Below are 10,496 nucleotides of genomic sequence, written 5' to 3' on the forward strand. Positions count from 1 at the left end.
TTTTAAGTCTGCAAAATTTATCAACTTTTCTTAGAAATTCAAAATTATAGTTGGCCACTCTACTACCTACTATCCTTAGGGAAACAGACTAACTAAGTCTTCCAACAAAATGGTAGTGAGGATCCTAAAGAAAACAATTGCAGAAAAATAGAGAAATTGGGACTCCCGACTAAAATGTTCCCTATGGCCTAACATGGTCACTCCTAAAAGATCCACGAGGAAATCTCCTTTCGAATTGGTCTATGGGAAGTAAGCTATATTCCATATACATCTCATTATTCCAGTTGCCAAGATATTACAAGATGTGGAAGAATAATCGAACTCCCTGACTCAAAGGATAAATCAACTAGTGGAGCTCCAGGAGAACAGAGAAAGTAAACAACAGGTTAATCAACTACCAATAGAAAATTAAATCTTTGTTCGATAAGAAGGCTAAATATAGACCTCTCCAACCAAGAGATATAGTTTTGAGGTGGGATGTTAGAAGAGAAGACAAAGGTAAAAATGGTAAATTTGATCCCTTATGGTTTGGACCCTTCAAGATTACTAAGGAAAATAGAAAAAATAATTTCTTGTTGGATAAATTGGAGGGTGAAATGCTTAAGCTGCCTGTAAATGGGAAATTCCTCAAGCTTTACTTCCAGCACTAAGAGGTCCATTTCTCACCCATTATACATACCGGTGAGACACTATAAAATATCATTAACACTTTAAGTTCTTTATCTTTCTGTTTTTGTTTTTATATACTTGAATAAAATGACTCCATACCCAATGGATAGAAGGCTACTAGTCTACAGGTTCTCGACACCTTTCTAGCAAGGCATTGTCCCCAATTGGAGCTAATGTTACCACTTACTGTAAAATTGTTGGAATGGTGCCAAATGATGTCAAAATAATGAAAAAGAGTAGAGAAGCTTGCAGTCATCTTATGTTGAGATTGCAACAAGATGATGGATCTTAGTGAAAAGAGTCGCCTTCACTAAGTGGGCCCGCAGGCTATTTTTGGCGCAAGTCTATTTTTAGACTATGTCTATTTTTAGACATATGGATCATGTCTATGTTTATGGATGATTGATCAAGTTGGGAAAATAGATGGACTTCTATTTTTGATGAAAGTGTGAGTGATCACAGTGTGAGTGATCAAGTCTATTTTTAGACTGGCTGTCAAAAATAGAAAAGTCAAATATTATTATCTCACAATAATATTTGGACTATAAACTTAATCTTATTCTCTTGGAGCACTTCAGTTTGAGCTATGGAAGTGGCACATGCAGCTATCAGAAGGAAATTCGTTTTTCTTATGAGTCAGTTGAGTTGTTGCATGCATGACTTCAGTTAGAACTCAAGTGAGTTGAGTTTAGTGGACTGGAGGTACAGTTGATGGAGTTGTGTTCAGTTTAACTTAGTTAAACTGGTTGTAGTTAGTCTAACTGCAGATAGACTAATGATGAGTTGTTAAACTAATTATTAACTCATAATACAACTAAAGAATACATCAGTTAACTCAGTTGCATGTCAGTGCATGTTCAGTTCAACAGGGACAGGTGGTAGAGAATCAGATTGCTATCAGTTGTGACTATAGTTGTGCACCAGATCTTGCACAATCAAAGGATTGAGTATGCCAATGAGTTTGCTCACGTATTTGGCCCGCATTTTAGCCTTTGCTCACGTCCACAAAGAGTGAGTGACTATTTTGCAAGTGAAAATCGAGTTTGGGAAGCAATTCTCATCAGTTCTTGAGCAGGTATTGAGCAATGGAGGCAGGCAAGCAGTGGAAGAGATTTGGAGATCAGATCTGAGCTGTATTGTGTGTAACAGAGGTGGAGATACTTGTGAGAAGTATTATGCTGTGTAATTTTACATGAATCAATCATTAATATACAGATAGTGTGGGGTTTTTAGCGAGATGCTTTCCCCGTGATACATACTGTGTTAATGTGTGAATGCTCTTGATGTTTTATTGTTATTGATGCTGCTATATTCTTGATCAACGTAGAGGAGCTTATGTATTGTGTATGTTTTCCGCATTAGTACATGATCAGGATAATCTCCATTGAATATGTGTTAAATTATTCAAAATTTCTACATGGTATCAGAGCTAGATAATTGTAGAAAAAGTTTCTACATGGTATCGGAGCAGCTTGATTTGTAGAAGAGATTTTTACAGGATATCAAGCGAGGGTTGATCGGAAGCAGTTGAGTTGGTGCTGGTGGAATTCGAATTTTGCAACAGTGTTGTTGAAATGTCTTTCAACGGATTGCGAATGTTATTCCAAAGCAAGAGCGACCTGGCGCTCAAATATAAACTCAGAAACAATAAAGGTGAGAATGGATCTTCATCAAAGGTATCTGATGAAGAGAATTGTGCTTTGGCTGCCAAAGCAAAGAAAGGGAAGAGCAAGAAAGCTTCTCATTCCGGTGCGAAAGGCAAGAAGCAGGATATGTCCAAGGTGAAGTGTTTTCACTGTCACCAGCATGGACACTATGCCACAAATTGTCCGCAGAAGAAGAAGAACAAGCAAGCTGCTGGATCTGCAGGGGGAGAGGCTTTAGCTTCTCAGTTTGAGCTTGATTTTTCATTGATCGCATGCTTGGTTTCAAGTGTGATGGGATCAGTGTGGTTTCTGGACAGTGGTGCGTCTTTTCACATGACGGGAGATAGAGATTTGTTCTCTGATCTGGAGGACAAAGATCTTGGAGTGCACATCGAGATGGGCGATGATGGTAGATACAGTGCGACCGGTATCGGTACCATTTCCTTTGAGAGGGAGTCTGGTAAACCCTTTGTATTGAAGGAAGTCATGCATGTTCCAGGATTGAAGAAGAATCTCATCTCAGTGGCGATGTTAGAAGACAAGGGGTATGATGTTGTTTTCAACGAGGGAAAGGCCTTCCTGCGCAGCAAGACAACTGGTGAGACCCGGAAGATAGGGGTTCGAGTGAGGAACCTTTATTAGTTGCATGTAGATGGATGCGCAGCAATGGCAGGCAAGGCAGAAGGATTGGTGAGCCGGGATGATGGCGAGTTGTGGCACAGGAGATTGGGTCACCTTCACCATGGAGCCTTGAAGATACTGCAGCAGATCACTACAGGGCTTCCTAAAGGCACACTTGCGCAGTCAGATCAATGCAAGGGGTGTACTTTGGGGAAGTTTGTGAAAGCCACCTTTCACGAGAAGGATAGTCGCACCACGACGATCCTTGAGAGAATTCACACAGACGTGTGTGGACCTTTCTCAGTTGCTTCGACAGCAAAACACAGGTATTATGTGATTTTTGTTGATGATTTCTCTCGTAAGTGCTAGATCTTCTTCATGCAGAAGAAGAGCGAGACATATTCAAAGTTCTGTGAATTCAAAGCACTGGTCGAGAAGGAGTCGGGGAAGAAGGTGAAGGCTCTTAGGAGCGATAATGGTGGTGAATACATCTCGGACGAGTTCAAGGATTTCTGCAAGGCAGAAGGGATTCGTAGAGAGCTCATAGCTCCCCATAACCCACAGCAGAACGGGGTAGCTGAGCGGAAGAACAGAACGATTGTGGGTGCTGCACGGGCAATGTTGCATGATCAGGGCCTACCCCTTCACTTGTGGGCGGAAGCATGCAATACAACAGTTTATGTGCAGAACCGTTGTCCTCATAGGATACTTGGCATGAGTACACCCGAGGAGGCTTATTCTGGAAAGAAGCCTGATCTTTCTCATTTGAGGATTTTTGGTGCTAACGTTTACATGCATGTGACGAAGGATGCCAGAAAGAAGTTGGAGCCGACTGCAGAGGTTGGGATATTTGTGGGGTACACTGATACGCCCCACAACTATCGTGTATATTTTCCAGACAGTGGTAAAACTGTTGTGCGACGGGATATAAAATTTCAGGAGGAGAAAGCCATGAAGTGTTCGCTTGAGGGAGCTACACTTGCATGCAGATGAGGAGCTATTAGTTCCTAAGGATGAGCTTCAGGACGTGGATCAGCCACAGGACGAGGTTCATGGAGTGGAAGAGACCACTCATGCAGCGCCAACCATCAGAGGGCGAAAGCGCTTGACAGAAGCTGAGCGACTGGCTCAAGATGCAGAGAAAGTTGTAGGACCACCTACAGCCCAACGCAGGCAGAGACAGTCACCTGATCGGTACACTGGATACATGGCTCTTATGAGCAAGTGTGTTGTGACTGAGCCATCCTCTTTCGAGGAAGCTGTGGAGGATCCTGCATGGGTAGACGCCATGGTGGAAGAGTATGATTCTATTGTCAGAAACAGTGCATGGGAGATTGTTCCTAGACTGGAAGGGAAATCAGTGGTGGGTTCGAGATGGATCTACAAAGTTAAGCAGGCAGCTGACGGGAGTGTGGAGAAGTACAAGGCAAGATTTGTTGCCCGAGGCTTTTCACAGATTGAGGGGATCGATTATGAGGAGACCTTTGCACCTGTCGCAAGGTATTCTTCCATACGGACGATTCTTGCTCTCTCAGCGCAGATGGGATGGCACATTCATCAGATGGATGTGAAGACTGCGTTCCTCAACGGAGTCATTGAGGAGGAGGTGTACATTGAGCAACCCGAAGGCTTTGAAGTCTTCAGCAGCGAGTCGCATGTGTGCAGGCTCAAGAGAGTGCTGTATGGGTTGAAGCAAGCACCACGTGCTTGGTACACACGGATAGACAGCTATTTCACAGGACTTGGATTCTCGAAGAGCGAGGCGGATCCGAACCTATACCAGATTGTGGTGGAGGGTAAGTTGCTTATCATTGTACTGTATGTTGATGATTTGATTCTAACGGGTGATGAGCTGTTGATACTGTCATGCAAGAAGGATCTTGCTACAGAGTTTGAGATGAAGGATTTGGGCCTCCTTCACTATTTCCTAGGATTGGAAATATGGCAGCGCAGTGGTGGACTGTTTGTTTCTCAGGGCAAGTATGCTCGGGAGATACTGGAGAAGTTCAACATGCATGGGTGCAAGCCTGTTGATACTCCTCTTCCTGGAGGTTGGAGGAAGGAGGATGCCACTTCGGGAGAAGAAGTGGATGCCACTGTTTATCGACAGTTGGTGGGGTCGCTGATGTATTTGGTCAATACACGACCTGATATATGCTATGCAGTTAACCAGCTTTCACAAGCTATAGTTAAGCCTACCAAGCTCTTCTGGAAGGCGGGCAAGCATGTATTGAGCCACTTGAGAGGCACATCGGGATATGGATCTTGGTACAGGCAGGAGGATGCAGAGTGGGTAGGGAGCCCAACGGACAGAAAGAGCACATCAGGAGGGGTCTTCAGTATCGGATCGACAGTAGTTTCTTGGTACAGCAGGAAGCAGAGATCTGTGTGGATGAGGATGATCTTGGTCGGGTTTTTCGGGTCCAAGCACATCAGGTACCATCATATCAGAGATTGTGTGCAGCGGAGGATCATGTTACTTTCGTACATTCCAACGGAGGAACAGGATGCTGATATTCTGACGAAGGCTCTCACCAGGAGCAAATTCGAATACCACCGAGGCAGGATAGGGGTTGCTGATAATCCATATCTTGTCGAGAGGGAGTGTTGAGATTGCAACAAGATGATGGAGCTTAGTGAAAAGAGTCGCCTTCACTAAGTGGGCCCGCAGGCTATTTTTGGCGCAAGTCTATTTTTAGACTATGTCTATTTTTAGACATATGGATCATGTCTATGTTTATGGATGATTGATCAAGTTGGGAAAATAGATGGACTTCTATTTTTGATGAAAGTGTGAGTGATCACAGTGTGAGTGATCAAGTCTATTTTTAGACTGGATGTCAAAAATAGAAAAGTCAAATATTATTATCTCACAATAATATTTGGACTATAAACTTAATCTTATTCTCTTGGAGCACTTCAGTTTGAGCTACGGAAGTGGCACATGCAGCTGTCAGAAGGAAATTCGTTTTTCTTATGAGTCAGTTGAGTTGTTGCATGCATGACTTCAGTTAGAACTCAAGTGAGTTGAGTTTAGTGGACTGGAGGTACAGTTGATGGAGTTGTGTTCAGTTTAACTTAGTTAAACTGGTTGTAGTTAGTCTAACTGCAGATAGACTAATGATGAGTTGTTAAAATAATTATTAACTCATAATACAACTAAAGAATACATCAGTTAACTCAGTTGCATGTCAGTGCATGTTCAGTTCAACAGGGACAGGTGGTAGAGAATCAGATTGCTATCAGTTGTGACTATAGTTGTGCACCAGATCTTGCACAATCAAAGGATTGAGTATGCCAATGAGTTTGCTCACGTATTTGGCCCGCATTTTAGCCTTTTCTCACGTCCACAAAGAGTGAGTGACTATTTTGCAGGTGAAAATCGAGTTTGGGAAGCAATTCTCATCAATTCTTGAGCAGGTATTGAGCAGTGGAGGCAGGCAAGCAGTGGAAGAGATTTGGAGATCAGATCTGAGCTGTATTGTGTGTAACAGAGGTGGAGATACTTGTGAGAAGTATTATGCTGTGTAATTTTACATGACTCAATCATTAATATACAGATAATGTGGGGTTTTTAGCGAGATGCTTTCCCCGTGATACATACTGTGTTAATGTGTGAATGCTCTTGATGTTTTATTGTTATTGATGCTGCTATATTCTTGATCAACGTAGAGGAGCTTATGTATTGTGTATGTTTTCCGCATTAGTACATGATCAGGATAATCTCCATTGAATATGTGTTAAATTATTCAAAATTTCTACATCTTACAAGTCACGAAAGGACTCAATGCCTACATCAAACCCTCTCCAATACAAAGTTCTATGAACAAGATTTCCAACGATATGTGGAAATCCAAAAATGGACTCTTGGATCAAACGATATGGTTTGTTGAAGTTTCAAGGATTGAAGCCTTAGGAAGGTTCATAATATCAGTGATTGCACATTGGAGGTCCCAAGATATCAGCGATCGCAACATCAAAGCATCAAGATATCGGCAATCGCATATCGAAGGTCGAGCATACTAGCTCATCACAACATCAAAGCATCAAGATATAATAAAGCACACATCAGAGGTTAGGATGTCAAAGGTCCAACATATCGGCGATTGCATATCAGAGGTCCTACATATTAGAGCATCACCACATCAAAAGGTCGGCAAGTCAGAGAATCAGAACTTCTTAAGGTCACAATCTTTTAAAAGTTGCAATATGCATATGCCAATAGTGTTAAAAATTGTTGGGGAACACCGATAAAGATTAATAAAGGCTTTCACTGCAAAACCAAAGGTGGATGGGGCCTTTTCTCTTTCCTCTAGCAAGACACATGGTGGCATAGGATTGGCTTCAATAATGACAAGTGGTCTAATATAATTGGTTCCAATAACCTATAATGGCATCTAATGTCAGCAGGATATGGTGGTATGGAAGGACATGTGGCAGTCAGTTTAGGCATTTTGAGGAGGCCTAAGGGGACAAATCTAGGTGACACGTGTCATCACTCATGTGGTGCCACATGGAGTGATGACATCATATCGGAGATCACATATAAGAGGTTGAGGATGTCAGCACTTTATAACAGTTTCTAATTGGAAACTTCTATAATGAGGCTCCAATATTGGGTTGGCACATGGTCGAGAAGAACTTAAAGAACCAAGGGTGGAGAATTGTTAACAAAGGGAGAATGGCCCCTGGCAGGAGTCTGAAGGCTTAGCATCTTAATGCTAAGTGGAAGGTCACAGGCAATGGTCCTATGATGCGAAGCACCCTGAGGGCTAAGAAGAAGGAGCTTGTCATAGCGTAGCTTGACATATCGGAGGTCGAGGACGTTGGAACTTTAGAACAGTGGGTGCTTGAAAAATTTTGATGAGTTGCAGCTCCGAAGTGGAATTATGGCAATGTTACAAGACATAATGGGCTCTAATGGTGTAACAAGGAAGTTTTAAAAGATGGATAAGCCAACAACTATGTAATAGAACACCACTAAGGCCATCACGGGTGATCACTCCCAGCTCAATAAGATGGGGAATTCAAGCAGTTAAGGTGAAAATTATAGGTGACCCGACGGAGTAGCAGAAACAGTTGATCATGGAAAAGATGTGGCCTGATTAGAGGTGATAATAGGGAGTGGCATGGAGATATTTTTCTATGATCATCATTCAGTTTCCCATGTTTTGTTATTCTGTAATTTTTTTATTTTAAAGAAAGGAATAAAATATTTTGAAATGATTTTGGCGGTAGAGCCTTCGCGCGCCGAGACAGCTAGTTAATCAAACAACTGGAACTCGGATAAGATATTTTTGCAACTGCTTTTCAAGCTCTCCCTCTCCTTATAAAAGTAGGGAAGAAACACTTAAAGAAGGTTCATAATTTTTGGAAAGAACTCTTGGTAATGACCTATTCCTATTTTCATGAAGGCAGTGTTATAAATCTTGATGTATGCACATTTCTCAGAAGATTAATACAATATTTCTGGTGATTCCAACTTATTGGATTGTCGTATTGTTCATTTCCCTTTGTGTTTTCATATATGGTAAATATTTTTTCTCAGGTTTCATGTCATGTAGCTGCTAGACATATTTCTCATTAGATGCAGACTTATTTAAATCAAGTTATTGATGGAAATTCATGTATAAAATTCATTTTGATCAAGTTATTGATAGATAATTCCTATATTGATTTGGAAATTAAGTCTTTAAAAATTGCTCCATACATCTTAGCATTCCATAGACATTCCCTTTCTCTCATTTCTCTCTAAATCCAGATATATAGAATTCTTAAAGTTTAAGCTTTGTATGATGGATTTATCCTCTGTTGTCTTCTACCATTACATCTTTCTTAACAACTAATTTTCTGCAAACTCTCAAACTAATTTGACCACCATTGATCGAGGATTATTTCTTGTGTATTCCTGCATGAACGTTGGTTCATACATTGTTTCTTTATGAATGGTTCTAATATCAATCCTATTTGAATTACTTGTGAAAAACTATGGTGCTACAAGTACTTAAGACAAATTTTACAACACTAATTAAGATGTCCTAGTCGTTGGTCTCCTATGAACCCAGAGGTTGTCCCTAGGAGTGACAATAGAACCCAATAATTCTAATAATCAAAACTCTAATTCAAAAGTCTACAGTTAACCATCATCAACTATCAGAATATGTGGTCAACAGTCAAAATCAAACCCTAGGTTCCAAGTGCATGGAGAGAGAGATGTATGTGCAACTGAAACCTTCCAAACAGACTCATAAGATTGAATTCTTGCAGTTACAACCAAAATTTCATGTACCATGCCTGCGGGTGAGAAGCAAAAATCCTCATCCCATGTGTGAGCTTCAAACTATACAATCTTGGACCTATAGAAACCATTCTCTGTGAACCACCTCAGGCCTGTGCGAGCCAAACCAAAGAAAGAAGAATGATAATGATGATCCAAATGAGGGTCACTTGACTTGTATTTATAGCCATCCATGGGTGTCCAATTTCCATTTGGGATAACCTGTCCTTTGGTGCACATGAGGGTTTCCATAAGAAAAGAATATTTTTCCTCAACCAAATTAAATTCTTCCAAGGGCTAGGAGGGGTCTTCCTTGATGAGGAAGATTGTCTAAAGGAGGGAATTTGACCCTGGGCTACAGAAAATTAACACTCCCTCTCATCTAGGGATAAATTACCGGTTGTAACATATGTCTTATCACAAATATCTTGTTATATTCAAATGTCATCTTTGATCATCTCTACTCATCCATGTTCATCTTTGTTCATCCCAACCCATCTTTTCTCATCTTTGCTCTACTCATACGTTGAACACTCTCGAATCTAAAAGAAGAAGAATTTTACATCAGAGGGGAGCTCAATCTACTACCCTCTATCCATCAGAGTGCCACTTCTACCACCTAGAATCACTACCAGCAGGAAGCCAATGTTTCTACCTAGGAATGTCTGCCAGTGGGGAGCTGTTGGCTTGAGGGGGCCTGACCCAGGTTCAACGTTAGTTAGCCAAACAAATCCCTACACTACTAGCCCTTTCGGCTTCAACCCGTAGAGCGTGGACTGAAGTCTCACTTGAAGCTGTATGGGGGGATGCTGGAACCAAGTTTCCGCACCTTGAGATGGATGTGATGTCAGTTTATTCCAACTATACCTACCTTCGCGCAGGTTTCTTATACCTCTTCTCTACCCTTCAGTACCTTTGTGAAATGTTATAATCAGCATCTATGCAGCCCTAACTAGGGGCTGAAGTCCTTTCTCATTGTTAGGACAGCGAACTGTGATATCTCCCAAACTAAGCTAAGTATCTTACCTATCCTATTAACAGAGCTTAGTTAGCTTCACGTAAACAGATGTTCTTACTTGTGTTCACTTAACCAATACAGTTATACACATTTGTGCATCATATAAGCATTAGAAGTGAAATTCATACCCAATATATCAGATGCATAAACATGAAATAAAGACATAAAATTGATAGAATACTCTTCTTTATTGATAATTACAGATTCAACTCGCCTTGCACACTCAGCTGCAAGGGTCCGCGCACTTAGCTGCAGAATTCTAGGC

The sequence above is a fragment of the Pinus tabuliformis genome, chromosome 9 (genome assembly GCF_031772625.1).
Source record: "Pinus tabuliformis cultivar Carrire ecotype Pingquan chromosome 9, CPIR1, whole genome shotgun sequence".
In the NCBI taxonomy this organism is placed as follows: Eukaryota; Viridiplantae; Streptophyta; class Pinopsida; order Pinales; family Pinaceae; genus Pinus; species Pinus tabuliformis.